Source organism: Balaenoptera acutorostrata, chromosome X (assembly GCF_949987535.1).
Source record: "Balaenoptera acutorostrata chromosome X, mBalAcu1.1, whole genome shotgun sequence".
Classification (NCBI taxonomy): Eukaryota; Metazoa; Chordata; class Mammalia; order Artiodactyla; family Balaenopteridae; genus Balaenoptera; species Balaenoptera acutorostrata.
In genome coordinates, this window is record NC_080085.1 from 109,183,717 (window position 1) to 109,202,889 (window position 19,173).

Here is a 19,173-nt window from a genome sequence, read left to right on the forward strand (position 1 = left end):
TCTCCTCTGTGGCTCCGAAGCTTTACCCCTGCCACCCCATGTCTCCGCCAGTGAAGGAGCTTCCTAGTTTGTGGAAACTTTTCCTCTTTCACAGCTCTCTCCCGGAGGTGCAGGTCCTGTCTCTATTCTTTTGTCTCTGTTTTTTCTTTTTTCTTTTGCCATACCCATGTATGTGGGGAGTTTTTTGCCTTTTGGGAAGTCTGAGGTCTTCTGCCAGTGGTCAGTAGGTGTTCTGTAGGGTTTGTTCCACATGTAGATGTATTTCTGATGTATTTGTGGGGAGGAAGATGATCTCCACGTCTTACTCCTCTGCCATCTTGAACGTCTCTCTACCATACAGTTTTATGTGGTGGGATACTTACATTTTGTTTGGAATCTAATTATGTTGTTTTCATTTATGGAAGCAAAATCATTCTATGAGCTAATTATTTATAGTAAAAATCTAAAGGAGAAGCTGATTAGCTTTTTTAAGAAAAGTTGGATATTTGTTTATATTATTTTTATAATGATGTGTAATTTCTGAGAAATGCTGAATTCATTTTTTTCCCCTCCATTTCTAACCAGAGGACCAGAAAATGGATAAAGAAACATGTCAAATGAGTTCTACTACATTTGCTGCCAAATAGCATCTTGTTTGGTTATCGAAATGATCTCTTTATTTAAAATGTACACATGACTAAGTAAAATGAATTTTATTACTCACAGAGATATCTTTACTTGGCTGTATTTTGGAAAATTAAAAAAGGAATATGATACAGCTACAGAAAGATTTTGGAAGATTCTTACATAAAGTAATAAAATATACACATTAGAAATAGCCTTCTAGTTTGCAATTATTCATGAAAAATGTATTTATATGTATAAACTACACTCTATGTGGGTAAAAATACATTCTAAGTAAAGGTAAAAGTGCAACTTACTTTAAAGCAGCCTCTTATTAAAAAAAATTACAGGTTTAAAATAAATAGAGCAGGAAATTAATAAATAATCACAATTAGGTTTCAAATGAACATTAAATAGTCCACTAAAAGTGCAGGGTGATAATTAACAATCTCAACTTCGGGTGTATGGTGTTTTTGTGTATATCCTATTTTCAAAACAGAGAATTTTTAAATAGTGAATTATAAAAGACATATTTCTTATTTTTAAGAGCAAAATGCTCTTTGATGCCATTCCACTGGTACACCATGCTGTTCTATCTGGGTGCTACTATAGAAAAAGTTCTTTTGAATTTAAATCCAGTAGAACATATGCAGTGTACTATTTGTACTCCCAAGGGTTTCTTCATGGATGACAGAACTTAGAGATGGGGTTCCTATAACACGATTCAATTCACAAAAATATAATTTGAACACAAACATTTATAAATATCACTATTTTATATAAAGAAGAATGTCTACACAAGCCAATAATGAGAACTAACTATAGCATAGAGGAGGGTAGGCAAATTTTTTTCTATAAAAGACCAGATAATAAATACTTTGTAGGCCATATGGTCTTAGTAATAGCTACTCAGCTCTGCCATTGTACAATGAAAATAGGCCTAGATAAAATGAATAAGTGTGGCCATATTCAAATAACACCTTAATAAAAACATGTGATGAGTCAGTTTGGAGCTGGGCCATAGTTTGCTAAGCTCTGTGGACTCTGTTTCTCCTAAGCCACCTAACTAAAGTGCAGAATGTTAATAAATAAATTAGAGAATGGATGAATGAAAGAATGAATAAGTAATAAATAAACTAAACTAAACTAGATGAAAACTAAAGGATACTTAGTCAAGACATTCTGTTGTGAAGTTGGGTGGTTAAAATAGGCAAAGTTTAGGTGTTTGCTTCCTGTTAAAAAGAACATGACAAACACGCATTTTGATCCTAGAAAAGTCTAATTTAACATAGTACTTTGGAAATCTCCTTTAATTCCATAGGAATTAAAATAATATTCCCAAATAATTCTATCTATATTCTACCAGTCAAGATGAGATTTTAACAGAAGTGACATCAGCAAGATGGCAGAAAAGTAAGCAACAGACCTTCCTTTCACAGAGACACCAATTCAATAATACATGCACCAGTTTCCTTCGTGAGAAGGTTAAGAGGCTCCTGCACCCCAGGTGAGTGTGAAACTGACCACATTGAAGCCAGTAGGAAAATTCATGTCACCTCCTCCTGATACTCTCTTTCCCTGACACACTGCCATCCTATTGGGAGGAAACTCCCAGCTTCTGGCTTCTCCCTGGGGAGGAAAAGAGGAATCATATGTCCAGTGTTCTGACATTTCAGGGGGCTGCCCAAAATACTAGCTTCTGTCTCACCTTCTTGGAGCACTGATACGATCCTTCATGCTTTAGATGCATGGAGACCACTAAGACTTAAAAAAAAAAATTCTGGGCAACATGTTGCTGCTCCAGAGGATCTGTAGTACAGAAGACAAAGGTCAATACAGCTTAATAGTCTCTTCCTCATGGGGAAAGAGAAGAAAGGAACATTCTGGCTTTTTTTAGGGGTGACCTGAGGGACTGGTGTCTGTCTCACCTCTCTCAAAATATGAACAGGATCTGGCATACCCTAGAAGCCTGGGGCACTGAGCACATAGAAGAGCTGGACTCATGCTACTGTTCCAAAGGGCCTGTGGTAAATCAGACAGAGGATAATACAGCTTGTGGCCTTTTCCTTAGGGGGGAAAGAGAAGAGTGGAGCAAGTGTACAATGTTCTGGCTTTTTGGAGAGCTGAATGAGGAACTGGATTCTGTCTCACCCAACAGGATGTAGATAGGACTGAGGGTACTCTACCACCTGAGAGCCACTGGAAACAATAAAAGGGATGGGTGGTGTGTTACTACTCCACGGTCCAAAGGGACAGCAGAGAGACACCAGAAGGATCAAGAGATAGCAAGCTCCTGAAAAAAAGAAACTGGCATATCCCCCTAATAAGGAACCTACACACAGAAGGTTAGAGAAGTCACATCCACAGAAAAGGTTTGAGAGGCCCCCCCAAATCTCTAGTCAGGATGATTGATGATCTTTCCCTATACAAAGTCAGTCTATACAGCCTGGTTTCTTCAAATGTATGGATACTGACACAAAGTTACAAGGCACACTAAGGAACAGGGGAAAATTGTCCAAAGGAACAAAATAAATCTCTAGAAACTGACCCTAAAGAAATGGAGGGTATTTGAATTACCTGACAAAGAATTAAAAATAACCACCATAAAAAACAAACAAACAAAAAAAAACATCATGAAGGTGCTCTATGAGCTCAGGAAAACATTGTGTGAACAAAACAAGAATTTCAGCAAAGAGAAAATACATAAAAGAACAAAACAAATTTTACAGCTAAAAAATGCAATAACTAAACTGAAAAATTCACTAGAGGGGTTCAGGAGCAGACTTGATCAAGCAGAAGAAAGAATCAGTGAACTTGAAGACAAGTCATTTGAAATTATTCAGTCAGAAATGCAAAAAAGAGAAGAGAATGAAAAAGAGTGAAGAAAGCCTAAGGGACTTATGAAACATGAAATTTTAGGAGTCCCAGAAGGAGAAGAAAGAGAGAAAGGGGCAGAAACCTTATTCAGAGAAACTGGTTGAAGACTTTCCAAATCTAGGGAAGGAAGTGGACATCCATATTCAAGAATACCACTGGACTGGTGTTTAAAAAGAGAACACACTGAGAGACAGTATAATCAAATTGTCAAAATTCAAAGACAAAGACTTGAAAACAGCAAGAGAAAAGTGACTTAGCATATACATGGGAACCCCCATAAGACTATCAGTGTATTTCTCAGCAGAAACATTGCAGGCCAGAAGGGAGCAGGATGGTAGTCTTTCAAAGTCCCAAAAGAGAAAAACCTGTCAACCAACAATATTATACCTGGCAAAAATTTCTTTTAAAAATGAAGAAGAGATAAAGACATTCCCAGACAAACAAAAGCTGAGCGAGTTCATTAATAGACTTGCTTTACAAAAAGTGCTAAAGAGAGTCCTTCCAATTGGAACAAAAATATGCTGAACAGCAACATAAAAGCATATGAAAGATAAAGCTCACTGGTAAATGTAAATATATAGTCAAATACATAATATTGTAATATTGTAACAGTGGTACATAAATCACTTTTAATTCTGGCATAGAAATTAAAAGTAAATAAACTATAAAAATATGTTAATGAATACACAGTATAAAAAGATGTGATTTGTCACATCACTAACATAAAATGTTGGGAAAGGAGAGCAAAAAGTGTAGAGTTTTTGTATGCAATTGAACTTAAATTATTATTGGTTTAAAATAAATAGTAATTGTTATAGCTTCAAGATGCTTTATATAATCCCCAGGGTAACCACAAAGAAAATACCAATAGAAAATATGCAAAAGGAAAAGAGAAAGGAAACAAAGTGTGTCATTACAAAAAAATCAGTGAAACACAATGGAAGACAGCAAGAGAGGAAAAGACAGACAAAAGAACTACAAGACTAACAGAAAACAATCAACAACATGGCAATAGTAAATAGTAATAGTAAATTCTTCCCTGTTAATAATTACTTTAAATGTAAATGGATTAATCTCCCCAATCAAAAGACATGGAGTGGCTGACTGAATTAAAAACAGGATCCAATTCTATGCTGTCTACAAAGAGACTCACCTCAGATTTAAGGATACCCATACTTGAAAGTGAAAGGATGGAATATGATATTCCATGGTTATGGCAACAGGAGAGAGCAGAGGTGGCCACATTTATATCAAACAAAATAGACTTCAAGTCAGAAACTGTCACAGTAGACGATAAAGGACATTATATAATGATAAAAGGGTCAATTCCCCAGGAAGATGTAACAATTATAAACATATGTGCACTCCACATCAGAGTACCTAAATATATGAAGCAAACATTAGCTGAACTGAAGGGAGAAACAGACAGTAACACAGTAATGTAGATTTCAATATCCCACTTTCAATAACAGATAGAATATCCAGACAGAAGGTCAATAAGGAAGCAGAGGACTTGAATAATACTAAAGACCAAATGGACCTGACAAACATATAAAAAAAAATCCACCCAACAGCAGAATACACACTCTCAAGCACAACATTTCTCCAGGATAGATCAATGTTAGATCACAAAACAAGCCTTTCTTAAACAAAATTTAAGAAGATTGAAATCATACTAAGTATCTTTTCTGGCTATAATAGAATGAAAACTAGAAATCAATAGCAGAAGGAAAAGTAAATTTCAAAATATGTCAAAATTAAACTCTTGAACAACTAATGTGTCGAAGAAGAAATCAAAAGGGGAATTAGAAAATATTTTGAGACAAATGAAAATGAAGACACAACATACCAAAACTTATTGGATGCAGGAAAAGCAATATAGCAGTAAGTTTATAGGGATATATTTACAATAGAAAAGAAGGAAAATCTCAAACAACCTAACTGTACACCTCAGGGAAAAGAAAGAACAAACTAAGCTCAAAGCTGACAAAAGGAAGGAAATAATAAAGATGAGAGCAGAAATAAAGTAGGAAATAGAAAAACAATGGAAAAAATAAATGAAACTGAGTTGTTTTTTTAAAAAATAAAAAGAATTGACAAATCTTCTGTTAGATTAAGAAAAACAGAGTGAAGACTCAAAATCAAATGAAAGGGGAGACATTACAGCCGATGCCAGAGAAATAAAAAAGCATTAAAAAAGAATACTATGAACAATTATATGCCAACAAATTGGACAATCTAGAAGAAATAGATAAATTCCTAGAAACATTTGACCTACCAAGACTGAATCATAAAGAAATAGAAAATTTGAACATTCCTGTAACTAGTACGTCAATTGAATCAGTATTCAAATATCTCCCAACAAAGCAAAACCCAGGACCAGATGGCTTCACTCATAAATTCTACCAAACATTTAAAGAATTCATGCCAGTTCTTCTCAAATTCATCGGAAAAATTGAAGGGGAAAGAATACTTCCAAACTCATTTTATGAGGCCAGTATTAGTCTGATACCAAAGCCAGAAATTTAAAAACAAAAACAAAAACAAAAACAAACTAAAAGAAAAGAATACCACAGGCCAGTATCCCTTATGAATATAAATGCAAAAATTCTCAACAAAATACTAGCAAACTGAATTCAACAGCACATTAAAAGGATCATGCACCATGACCAATTAGAGTTTATCCCTGTGATGGTAATGATGGTTTAAAACCATACAAAAGTAAATTTTATAGTAAATTTAAAAACTTAATTATTTACCTCTGTTTCAACATCCCCACAAACAGGCTATTTACACCCTGTTCAGGTGACCGGTGCACTAGTGTGATAAGGCTGGCCCCTGCCTCTAGTTCCCCTTTTTGCCCTCCCCTCACTGTGACATTCAAACACACCAATGAAATCACCTCATGCCTTTTGCTTGGTACTCCATCCAGACCCCCAATAAAGGCACTTGCCCATGGGTTCTTGCTCTTTCTCTCAGCTCCTACCTGCTTGGTGGAGCCTGCTTCCTTGGTGCTCACCCTATGTGGTCCCCTCATGGAATGCAGTGACTCTGTCTCTCTAGGGCTTGTGAGTATAATACATTTTGTTTTCCTGTACCCCTCTTGTGTCCCCCTCTTGTGGCTGAACCTGACTGACCATCTCATGAAAAAAAGCATCCATCAAAGTGATACACCACATTAACAGAAGAAAGCATAAAAATCACTTGATCACCTCAATAGATGCAGAAAGAGCATTGACAGATTTCAAAACCTTTTCACGATAGAAACAACAAACTAGGAATGGAAGGAAATTACCTTAACATAACAAAGGCTATATATGAAGAGCCCATAGGTAGCATCATACTCAATGGTGAAAAACCGAAAGCTTTTCCTCTAAGATCAGGATCAAGGTAAGGATGCCTGCTCTTGTGACTTCAATTCAACATAGTACTAGAAGTCCTTGAGAGAGAAGTTAGGAAAGAAATATTTCCAATTTTCCAAATTGTAAAGGAAGTAGTAGATTTATATTCATAGATGATATGATCATATATATAGAAATCCCTAAAGATTCCACAAAAACTGTTGTAACTAATAAATGAATTCAGTAAAGTTGCATCCTATAAAATCAACATAAAAATCCGTTGTGCACATTGATACACTAACAATGAACACTACACTAACAATGAATAATTGTATACACTGACTGGTATACTAACAGTGAACAATCAGAAAAGAAAGTTAAGAAAACAATCTCATTTACAGCAGTATCAAAAAGAATAAAATACTTAGGAATAAACTTAAAAAAGGAGGCAAAAAACTTGTACACTGAAAACTACAAAACACTGATAAAAGAAATTAAAGCAGACAAAAATAAATGGAAAGATGTTCCACGTTTGTGAATTGGAAGAATTAATATTGTCAGAATGTCTATACTACCCCAAATAATCTAATGAGTCAGTGCAATCCCTATCAAATCCCAATGGCATTTTTATAGGAATAGAAAAAACAATCCTAAAATATGTAAGAAACCACAAAGGACCCCGAATAGCCAAGTCAATCCTGAGAAAGAAAAACAAAGCAGGAGGCCTCACACTTCCTATTTTGAAAATATATTACAAAGCTGCAGTAATCAAATAGTTTGGCACTGACAGAAAGAGAGACATATAGACCAATGGAATATAATAGAAAACCCAGAAATAAAACTATGTATGTAGGATCAAATGATCTTTGACAAGGGTGCTAATAATACACAATGGGGAAAGGATAGTCTCTTCAACAAATGATGCTGGGAAAACTAGATATCATACAAAAGAATGGAATTGGACCTTCACAAAAATCAACTTGATATTAAAGACTTAAATTTAAGACCTGAAACTGTAAAACTCCTAGAAGAAAATATAGCGGAAAAGCTTTCTGACTTTGGCTTGGTAATGATTTCTTGGACATGACACCAAAACAAGTGGGACTATTTCAAACTAAAAAACTTCTGTACAGCAAAAGAAACAATCAACAGAGTGAAAAACCAACCTATGGAATGGGTGAAAATATTTACAAACCATATATTTGATAAGGGGTTAATATCCAAAATGCATAGGGAACTTCTATGACTTAGCATAAAAACATATAACCTGATTAAAAAATGGGCAAACAGCTTCAATAGACATTTATCCAAAGTGGAGACACAAATAACCAATAGACACATTAAAAGATGCTCCACATCACTAATCATCAGGAAATGCACATTGAAAGCTCAATGAGATATCATCTCACATCTGTTAGAATGGCCATTATCAAAAAACCAGAAAATAACCAGTGTTGGTAAGGATGTGAAGAAATTGGAATGCTGACACACTGTTGGCAGGGATGTATAATGTTGCAGCTGCTATGGAAAACAGTATGGAGGCTCCTCAAAAAGTTAAAAACAGAACTGCCATGTTATCCAGCAATCCCAATTTTGGGTGTTCAAAAACATTGAAATCGGGATCTGCCGGAGATATTTGCACTCCCATGTTCATTGCAGCAGTATTCAGAGCCAAGAGGTGGAAACAACCTAAATGTCCATTGACGGATGAACAAATAAAATGTGATATATAAATACAGTGGAACATTATTCAGACTTAAAAAGGGAGGAAATTCTGTCATATGCTGTAGTATGAATGAACCCTTGAGGAAATTATTCTAAGTGAAATAAACCAGCACAGAGGGAAAAATACTGCTTGATTCCAGTTATACGAGGTATCTAAAGTAGTAAAACTCACAGAAGCAGAAAGTAGAATGGTGGTTGTTGGCAACTGGGGGGAGGAGGAAATGGGGAGGTTCTTTCATTGCATATAAAGTTTCAGTCATGCAAGATGAAAAATTCAGAGATATGCTGTAAAACATTGTGCTTACAGTTAATAATACTATATTGTACTTAAAAATTTAAGAGGGTAAATCTCATGTGTTTATTTTATAATATAATAATTTTTAAAATGAGCTTTGCATGGATCAATTACTGCGGTGGAGAATTATTTCTTCTTCCTGACTCTTCCAATAGAATAGTAATGTTTTTGTCATATAAATGTTCTTGGAACACCAAGAAGAAATGTTTAAAAAGAACACATTTCCTTAAAAAGAGAGAGCTGAATCAACCTCTCTCTCTCCCCTCCTCCCCCACTTCCTCCCTTCCTCCTCCTCCTCCTCCTCTCCCTCCTCTCTCTCTGACTACTGGAACCTTTAATATCTACAACTGCAGAGAGTAGAGCAAACATCAGACTTGTCTCCTTTGAAGAGAAACAGTAATCCTTGTAGTGCATACTATTTTAAGTATGCTATTTAAAATTCCATAAATATTTTTTCAATTTTGAAAATCAAACTCACTTGATTATAGTAACGTCACACATCACCATTCAGTATTGCACACGTGACAAGCTTGACATTTTAATGTAAAATTGTTTTGAATCATTTAGCAGTGAGAAAAGCATATAAATAATTTCGTAGTGACTAGAATATGTATTTTAGGCCAGACTCACTACAAAACGTTGACGCATTTTCTAAAACTTTCTAAAATAAAATGGACAGTTAGGCTAAGAACAACCATGAAAACGTTTACCTTCACAAATCTTTCTGTGAGAAATAAAAGCCTTAAAATTATGTGCTTATAGTCTAGTTGCCTTTTTAGCCTTAATTATAGCATTCATGGTAACACTGTATTTTCTGACACGACACTCATTTAAATGTGTTTTTACGTTAATTCCCTTTTATAACCAGACTCTTGAGTTATTTAAGAAACAACTGTGATTACAAATGTCCTGAAACTAAGGATTGGCAGTGCAATTTAAGGGAAATGAGAGTGACAAACCAGTATTTGCACTATTAGGTATTAATCTTTACTTATACAACTTTTAAGCTGCTATGTCCATTGTTTATATTGCTCAGATATGATATCTATAATAATTGGGTGCATGTTTTATGTTACTAGGAGAAATAGTCTCATCTGAATGTTTGTTTATTCATTCAGTAACACTTCACTATGGGCCTAATGTGTACTAGTCACAGAATTAGAGATACAGATACAAAATATAAAGTCAGAGTCTCCAGGGCACTTGGTCTATGCATTACAGTTCATGCATAAGCTAATTGTTCCAAGTGACAGTTGCTAATGAAGTATATAACAAGCTTGTGACACAAATATCTAAATAAGAACACAGGTAAAATAGGGGAAACAATTATATAATTGCCATCTAGAGCTAGCAGGATTTCATTCAGCAAACATTTTTGACGTTTAAAGTACTGGAAAGGATGATGTGGTCTCTGCCTTCAGGGAGTGTGTAATTTAGTGGGAGTTGGGGGGGAAATGAAGTATAATACAAGATGGAACAAAATAAGTTGAAATAAGCTTTATTATAGTGGTACAAAAAGCTGATGTAGAGTGCAGAGGAAGGAATAATTAATACCAAATGGATGGGAAAATGGGAGAAATGGGTATTCCATACCAGAATCATGGCAGAAGTGATGAGGCCTGAAAATACATGGCTTACTATGGCTAGCACATAGGATATGTGTTAGGATGCAGTCATTGAAGAAGCTAGGAGGTACATTTAAGGCCAGATGGTGACAGACCCTAAATATCATTGATAAGAAGTTTGAATTTCATTCTACTGGCAATGTGATGATGGGTAGGTAAGACAGAACAGTGAAGGTTTTTGAGCAGTTTCCAAAAATGGTTCTAAGTCCTTTTTGTTCATTTAAAGGAATAGTGCTATATGGATTAAGTTTCTTGAATGTTCTACAACAATAATTTTATACAACAAATGCTTCTCTGATCTCTGCACTATATCAGTATTCCATACTTTATTATAATATTCATTTTATTTTGCCTTGTATTATACTTAGTTATTTTTTAATGCATGTATCTCCTCCATGCTAGATTAAAAGTTCCCCAAAGGCAGAGAGCATGTTTATATATTCATTTATCATTTATCTATAACATGCATTTAATAACAGTACCCATCTCTCTGGGTTATTATAAAGATTAAACAAAAGAAAACACATGAGAGGCTACGGATATGCTGGGTAAAAGTTTGAACTCAGGGACCCAACTGCCTGAGTTTGAATCCCAGTTCTGTCACTTACCAGCTGTGAAATCTTGAACAGGTTACTTAATCTTTTTTAAAAACAGTTTTATTGAAATATAACTCATACCATACAATTCGTCCCTTTAACATTTACAATACAGTTGTTTTTAGTGTAGTCATAGATATGCAACCATCACCACGGTCAATTTTAGAACATTATTATTGCCACAAAAAGAAACTCCTGCACCATTTTGCTATCATCCCAGCATCCCCCTTTCCCTTTCCCTCTCCCTCAGCCCTATCAACCAGTAATCTACTTTCTGTGTCTGTAAATTTCCGTGTTCTGGACATTTCATATGAATGGAATCATATAATATGTGATCTTTGGTGACTGGCTTCTTTCATTTAGCATAATGTTTCTAAGATCCATTCATATATAAGCATGAGTTAGAACTTCATTCCTTTTTAAGGCAGAATAATATTCCACTGTATGGAAAATCAGATTTTGTTTATCTGTTTGTTAGTTGATGAGCATTTTAGTTGTTTCCATCTTTTGGCTATTGTGAATAATATTGCTATGAACATTTATATCTAAGTTTTTGTGTGGACATATGCTTTCATTTCTATTTGATATATATCTGGGAGTGGAATTGCTGGGTCACATAGTAACTCTATATTTATCATTTGAGACACTGCCAGTCTATTTTCAGAAGTGACTGTACCATTTTACATGGTGCACTAGAACAGCTAAAGGGTTTTAATTTCTCTACATCCTTGGCAACACTTGTTATTTTCTGCTTTTTTTATTCTAGCCATACTAGCGGGTGTGAAGTTGTATTTTATTGTGGTATTGTTTTGCATTTCCATGATGACTAATGATGTCATTTGTGTATCTTCCTTGGAGAAATGTCTATTCAAGACCTTTCCCCGTTTTTTAGTTGAGTTATTTGTCTTTTATTATTAAATCATAAGTATTCTTATGTATTTGGGATACAAGTTGCTTAGACATATGATTTGCAAATAGTTTCTCCCATATTGTGGGTTATCTTTTTACTTTCTTGATGGTGTCCTTTGAAGAACAAAAGTTTTTAATTTTGATGAAGTCAAGTTGAACTGGGTTTTTCTGTTGTTGCTCATGCTTTAGTGTCATAAGTCATATCTTGATGCATTTCAGTGTTCTTATCTGTACAATTGTAATGATTATGCTATCTCATAAGGTTGTTAGAATTAAATGAATATAAGTACTTAGAATAATACTTGACTCATTAAATGTTATCTGTCAATATGAATGTTGCTTTTAGTATTATTATATTATTATATAATATTATTATATTATATAATATAATATTATTATATTATATTTAGTATTATTATATAAAACAAGTAAAACAGTATCAGGCACATTGTAGGGACTCAGTAATGTTAGCTCTTATTATGTAACAAGAATTTCCTGTATCTGATTAAATAATAAAATATGCATTGAGTGGAAAATAAATATAAATATTTTGGAAGGAAATATTTTTAGGAGAAAAAGATCCATTTTATTTAAAAAAAAGATTAAAAGGGCATAATTCTAAATATTTTATCTGAAGTTCTTTATATTAAAAAAAATAAGACCAGGACAATGATGAATAGTTTTAAAATTTCCTTTAATATGGTGCCTTTTATTCTGTCTTTAGCTCTGACTTGGGTGGTCATCAGGGATAATTTGGATTTTATGATAATAGAGGAAATGGCAAGTCAGTTGTGAAATATTATGGCAATAATGACTTTGTACTAAAGATAAATCCTTTATCTCCTCCAAAGTAATATGATGTGTCAATAAATTTAAAGTAAAAAGACATACATATTTGTTTAGCCAACAACCTTTAGGGAAGCTTGCCATGTATAATAATAAAACAATTTTAATAATTTTCAATTAGACAAAAGAAGTTTGGGAAAATGCATCAAAATTTCTTTCTGTTTTTCTTTAGGCTTAGTCCTAAGCATGTGTGCTATATAGATAAACATTCATTCAAATGAAAATATAATTGTGTCAATATTGAAAAAAAATTGTTCACAACCAGGAGAAATGTACATGTAAATTATATACACAGGAGAGAAAGATGGAACTGGAAGATCCATAGCTAAAGAAGAAATTGGGATTCTTATTAAAGAGAGACCAATTATTAACTCATTGATTGTTCACATTTATTTTTCTTTTGTCCACCACAATTCTTACTTGCCCATCACAGGTCTCCTTGTTTATTATAGCATTAATTGCTATCAGTGACAGACAGTGTTTCAGAATATTACAACTATGTGAACATTGCACACTTGCTTTCTCAATCTGGGCTTTTCTCATAATCAGAGTAAACAGAATGGTCCTAAGGAGACTTCCTGAGCTAAGGAGTGATTATTTTTCTCTCTTTAGTAATAATTTAATACTAGGGCTTTGGTATCAGGTAAAGCTGAATCTTTGTGAAGAGAGATTGGGATCTGTTTTTTGTAAGTTTTGATATCTCTGACTAGACAGGGAAATGGCTGAGGCTGTCCCTACTCCTGTGGGAATCTAATATGAAAGCATCTGATCAAGGCTCTGTTGAGAAAAGGACTCTCTGCCCTTGGCTATCTCACTAGGGACCTTTGAAGAGGTTATTCATTCTGACTCTGTTCTTCAAACCAGAGGATCAGAGCAGGAGACAAGGTTTTTCACCTTAGTTGACAGGATGTTTGGTAGCTTTTTATTTGCTTTAATTTTTCTTTATAATGACAAAGGGCTTTGCTTAGTTCTTAGCGTCCCTCCTTAACATAGTGGAATTAATGTTATCATATTGGAATTAATGTTACGATTTCCAGGTAACATGCTTCCCCCCTCTTTACGGAATACCATCTTGTTATTATCTGTATGGCAAATTTCCACTACTGCTCTTAGAGTCTACGGAGTTTTTCTCTCTTCTAGGAAAATTTCCCTGACTCCTCTCTGCTCCCTCTTCTATGTTCCCAGCTGCCCTGTATATTTCTCCATTAAAGTAATTATCATATTGTATTAAGTTTATATTTACCACTCCTTTCATAATTTAAACAGTAAGCTCACTGAAGGCAAGACTCACGTTTTCAAACCATGTATCACTAAATTCTGTCCTCTTATAATAAGTAGTCAATTCATATGTATTCAGTAGTTCAAACACTTAAATACCAAAATTGCTTCAGTTAACAAATGCTTCTGCTAGGTTTGGCAGATTAAAGATAGCTGCAAAGTATTTGACATTCCTCTGTTTAAATGTGGGCTGGTTTATGATTGTTTTGACTAACAGAATATGATGGCCAAACCATTAAAAGAGCTTCCACGATGGTCTCTCGGAACCCTGAACTGTCATGTAAGGAATCTAACAATATGGCTGGAAAGACCAGTGGGAGAGCTCTAGAAACAACAAGGAAAGGGCTAAGGGCCTACCTATGGCCAGCCTTCTAGCCAATTCTGCCAAGGTTCCAGGCATGTGAGTGAAACTGTCTGGTACCCTCCAGATCAGTCTAGCTGCTTGTTGAATATTACAGAGTGATTCCAGTCAACAGTGAAGCAGAATTGTCAAGCCAAGCCCTGACTGTATTCCTGACTCCCAGAATCATGTGGTAAAGCAAAATGGTTGTAATTTTTAATTACCAAGCTTTGGGATAGTTTTTTCTTTTTGAATTTTATTTATTTATTTTTATACAGCAGGTTCTTATTACTTACCTATTTTATACATAATAGTGTACATATGTCAATCCCAATCTCCCAATTCATCCCCGCCCCCTTTACCCTTAGGTGTCCAGATGTTTGTTCTCTACATCTGTGTCTCTATTTCTGCCTTGCACACTGGTTCATCTGTACCATTTTTCTAGATTCCAGATGTATTTGTTCTTCTCTTTCTGACTTACTTCACTCTGTATGACAGTCTCTAGGTCCATCCACGTCTCTACAAATGACCCAATTTCGTTCCTCTTTATGGTTGAGTAATATTCCATTGTATATGTGTACCACATTTTCTTTATCCATTCATCTGTTGATGGGCATTTAGGTTGCTTCCATGACCTGGCTATTGTAAATAGTGCTGCAGTGAACATTGGGGTGCATGTGTCTTTTTGCATTATGGTTTTCTCTGGGTATATGCCCAGTAGTGGGATTGCTGGGTCATATGGTAGTTCTATTTTTAGTTTTTAAGGAACCTCCATACTGTTCTGCACAGTGGCTGTATCAATTTACATTCCCACTAACAGTGCAAGAGCGTTACCTTTTCTCCACACCCTCTCCAGAATTTGTTGTTTGTAGATTTTCTGATGATTCTGATTCTAACCGGTGTGAAGTGATACCTCATTGTAGTTTTGATTTTTGCGTTTCTCCAATAATTAGTGATGTTGAGCAGCTTTTCATGTGCTCTTGGCCATCTGTATGTCTTCTTTGGAGAAACGTCTATTTAGGTCTTCTGCCCCTTTTTTGATTGGGTTGTTTGTTTTTTAATATTGAGCTGCATGAGATGTTATATGTTTTGTCCATTGATTCATTTGCAAATATTTTCTCCCATTCTGAGGGTTGTCTTTTCGTCTTGTTTATGGTTTCCTTTGCTGTACAAAAGCTTTTAAGTTTCATTAGGTCCCATTTGTTTATTTTTATTTCCATTACTCTAGGAGGTGGGTCAAAAAAGATCTTGCTGTGATATATGTCAAAGAGTGTTCATCCTATATTTTCCTCTAAGAGCTTTATAGTGTCTGGTCTTACATTTAGGTCTTTAATTTGAGTTTATTTTTATGTATGGTGTTAGGGAGTGTTCTAATTTCATTCTATTACATGTAGCTGTCCAGTTTTCCCAGCACCACTTATTGAAGAGGCTGTCTTTTCTCCATTGTATAACCTTGCCTCCTATGTCATAGATTAGTTGACCATAGGTGCATGGGTTTATCTCTGGGCTTTCTATCCTGTTCCATTGATCTATATTTCTGTTTTTGTGCCAGTACCATATTGTCTTGATTACTGTAGCTTTGTAGGATAGTCTGAAGTCAGGGAGTATGATTCCTCCAGCTCTGTTTTTTTCCCCTCAAGATTGCTTTGGCTCTTCGGGGTCTTTTGTGTCTCCATACAAATTTTAAGATTTTTTTGTTCTACTTCTGTAAAATTGTCATTGGTAATTTGGTACGGATTGCATTGAATCTGTAGATTGCTTTGGGTAGTATGGTCATTTTCACAATATTGATTCTTCCAATCCAAGAACATGGTATATCTCTCCATCTGTTTGTATCATCTTTGATTTCTTTCATCAGTGTCTTTTAGTTTTCCTTTTTTTGTTGTAAACATCTTTATTGGAATATAATTGCTTTACAATGTTGTGTTAGTTTCTGCTGTATAACAAAGTGAATCAGCTATACATATACATATATCCCCATATCTCCACCCTCTTGTGTCTCCCTCCCACCCTCCCTATCCCACCCCTCTAGTTGGACACAAAGCTCCGAGATAAACTCCTTGTGCTATGCAGCTGCTTCCCACTAGCTATCTGTTTTACATTTGATAGTGTATATGTGTCCATGCCACCCTCTCACTTCGTCCAAGCTTGCCCTTCCCCCTCCCCATGTCTTTAAGCCCATTCTCTACATCTGCGTCTTTATTCCTGTCCTGCCCCTAGGTTCTTCAGAACCATTAAAAAAAATATTTAGATTCCATATATATGTGTTAGCATATGGTATTTGTTTTTCTCTCTCTGACTTACTTCACTCAGTATGACAGACTCCAGGTCCATCCACGTCTGTACAAATAACTCAATTTTGTTTCTTTTTATGGCTAAGTAATATTCCATTGCATATATGTGCCACATCTTCTTTATCCATTCATCCGATGATGGACACTTAGGTTGCTTCCATGTCCTGGCTATTGTAAATAGAGCTGCAGTGAACATTGTGGTACATGACTTTTTTTTTTAAATTTTTAAAAATTTATTTATTTATTTTATTTATGGCTGTGTTGGGTCTTCATTTCTGTGCAAGGGCTTTCTCTAGTTGCGGCAAGCGGGGGCCACTCTTCATCGCGGTGCGCGGGCCTCTCACTATCGCGGCCTCTCGTTGTGGAGCACAGGCTTCAGACGCGCAGGCTCAGTAATTGTGGCTCACGGGCCCAGCTGCTCTGCGGCATGTGGGATCTTCCCAGACCAGGGCTCGAACCCGTGTCCCCTGCATTAGCAGGCAGATTCTCAACCACTGTGCCACCACGGAAGCCCCCATGACTCTTTTTTGAATGATGGTTTTCTCAGGGTACATGCCCAGTAGTGGGATTGCTGGATCGTATGGTAGTTCTGTTTTTAGTTTTTTAAGGAACCTCCATATTGTTCTCCATAGTGGCTATATCAATTTACATTCCCACCAACAGTGCAAGTGGGTTCCCTTTTCTCCACAACCTTTCCAGCATTTATTGTTTGTATATTTTTTGATGATGGCCGTTCTGACCAGTTTGAGGTGATACCTCCTTGTAGTTTTGATTTGAATTCCTCTAATGATTAGTGATGTTGAGCATCCTTTCATGTGTTTGTTGGCAGTCTGTATATCTTCTTTAGAGAAATGTCTATTTAGGTCTTCTTCCCATTTTTGGATTGGGTTGTTTGTATTTTTGATATTGAGCTGCATGAGCTGCTTGTATATTTTGGAGATTAATCCTTTGTCAAGTTGCTTCAGTTTCAGATATTTTCTCCCATTCTGAGGGTTGTGTTTTCATCTTGTTTATGGTTTCCCTTGAGCAAAGAATTTGAATAAACAAAGAGGATTCTTGCCTCTATGTTCATCAGTAATATTGGTCTGTAGTTTTCTTTTTTTGTTACATCTTTGTCTGGTTTTTGTATCAGGGTGACGGTAGCCTCATATAATGAGTTTGGGAGTATTCCTCCCTGTGCTGTGTTTTGGAAGAGATTCAGAAGGAAAGGTGTAACTCTTCTCTAAATGTTTGATAGAATTCACCTGTGAAGCCATCTGGTCCTGGGCTTTTGTTTGTTGGAAGATTTTTAATCACAGTTTCAATTTCAGTGCTTGTGGTTGGTCTGTTCATATTTTCTGTTTCTTCCTGTTTCAGCCTCGGAAGGTTGTACTTTTCTAAGAAATTGTCCATTTCTTCACGGTTGTCCATTTTATTGGCATAGAGTTGCTTATAGTAATCTTACATGATCCTTTGTATTTCTGCAGTATCAGTTGTTATTTCTCCTTTTTCATTACTAATTTTCTTGATTTGAGTCTTCTCCCTTTTTTTCTTGATGAGTCTGGCTAATGGTTTATCAATTTTGTTTATCTTCTCAAGGAACCAGCCTTTAGTTTCTTTGATCTTTGCTGTTGCTCATTTCTTTTTCATTTATTTCTGATCTGATTTTAATGATTTCTTTCCTTCTGCTAACTTTGTTTTTTTTTTCTTCTTCTTTCTCTAATTGCTTTAGGTGTAAGGTTAGGTTGTTTTCTTGAGATTTTTCTTGTTTTTTGAGGTAGGATTGTATTGCTGTAAAATTCCCTCTTGGAACTGCCTTTGCTGCATCGTATAGGTTTTGGATCATCGTGTTTTCATTGTCATTTGTCTCTAGGTATTTTTTGATTTCCTCTTTGATTTCTTCAGTGATCTCTTTGTTATTTAGTAACGTATTATTTAGCCTTCTTGTGTTTGTGTTTTCTACGTTTATTTCCCTGTAATTGATTTCTAATCTCATAGCTTTGTGGTCGGAAAAGATACTTGTTATGATTTCAATTTTCTTAAATTTACTGAGACTTGTTTTGTGACCCAAGATGTGATCTATCCTGGTGAATGTTACTTATGCACTTGAGAAGAAAGTGTAATCTGCTGTTTTTGGATGGAATGTCCTATAAATATCAATTAAATCTATCTGGTCTATTGTCTCATTTAAAGCTTGTGGTTCCTTATTAATTTTCTGTCTGGATGGTCTGTCCATTGGTGTAAGTGAGGTGTTAAAGTCCCCCACTATTACTGTGTTACTGTCGATTTCCTCTTTTATGGCTGTTAGCATTTGCGTTATGTATTGAGGTGCTCCTATGTTGGTTATATATATTTTTAATTGTTATATATTCCTGGGTTGATCCCTTGATCATTATGTATTGTCCTTCTTTGTCTCTTGTAACATTCTTTATTTTAAAGTCTATTTTATCTGATATGAGTATTGC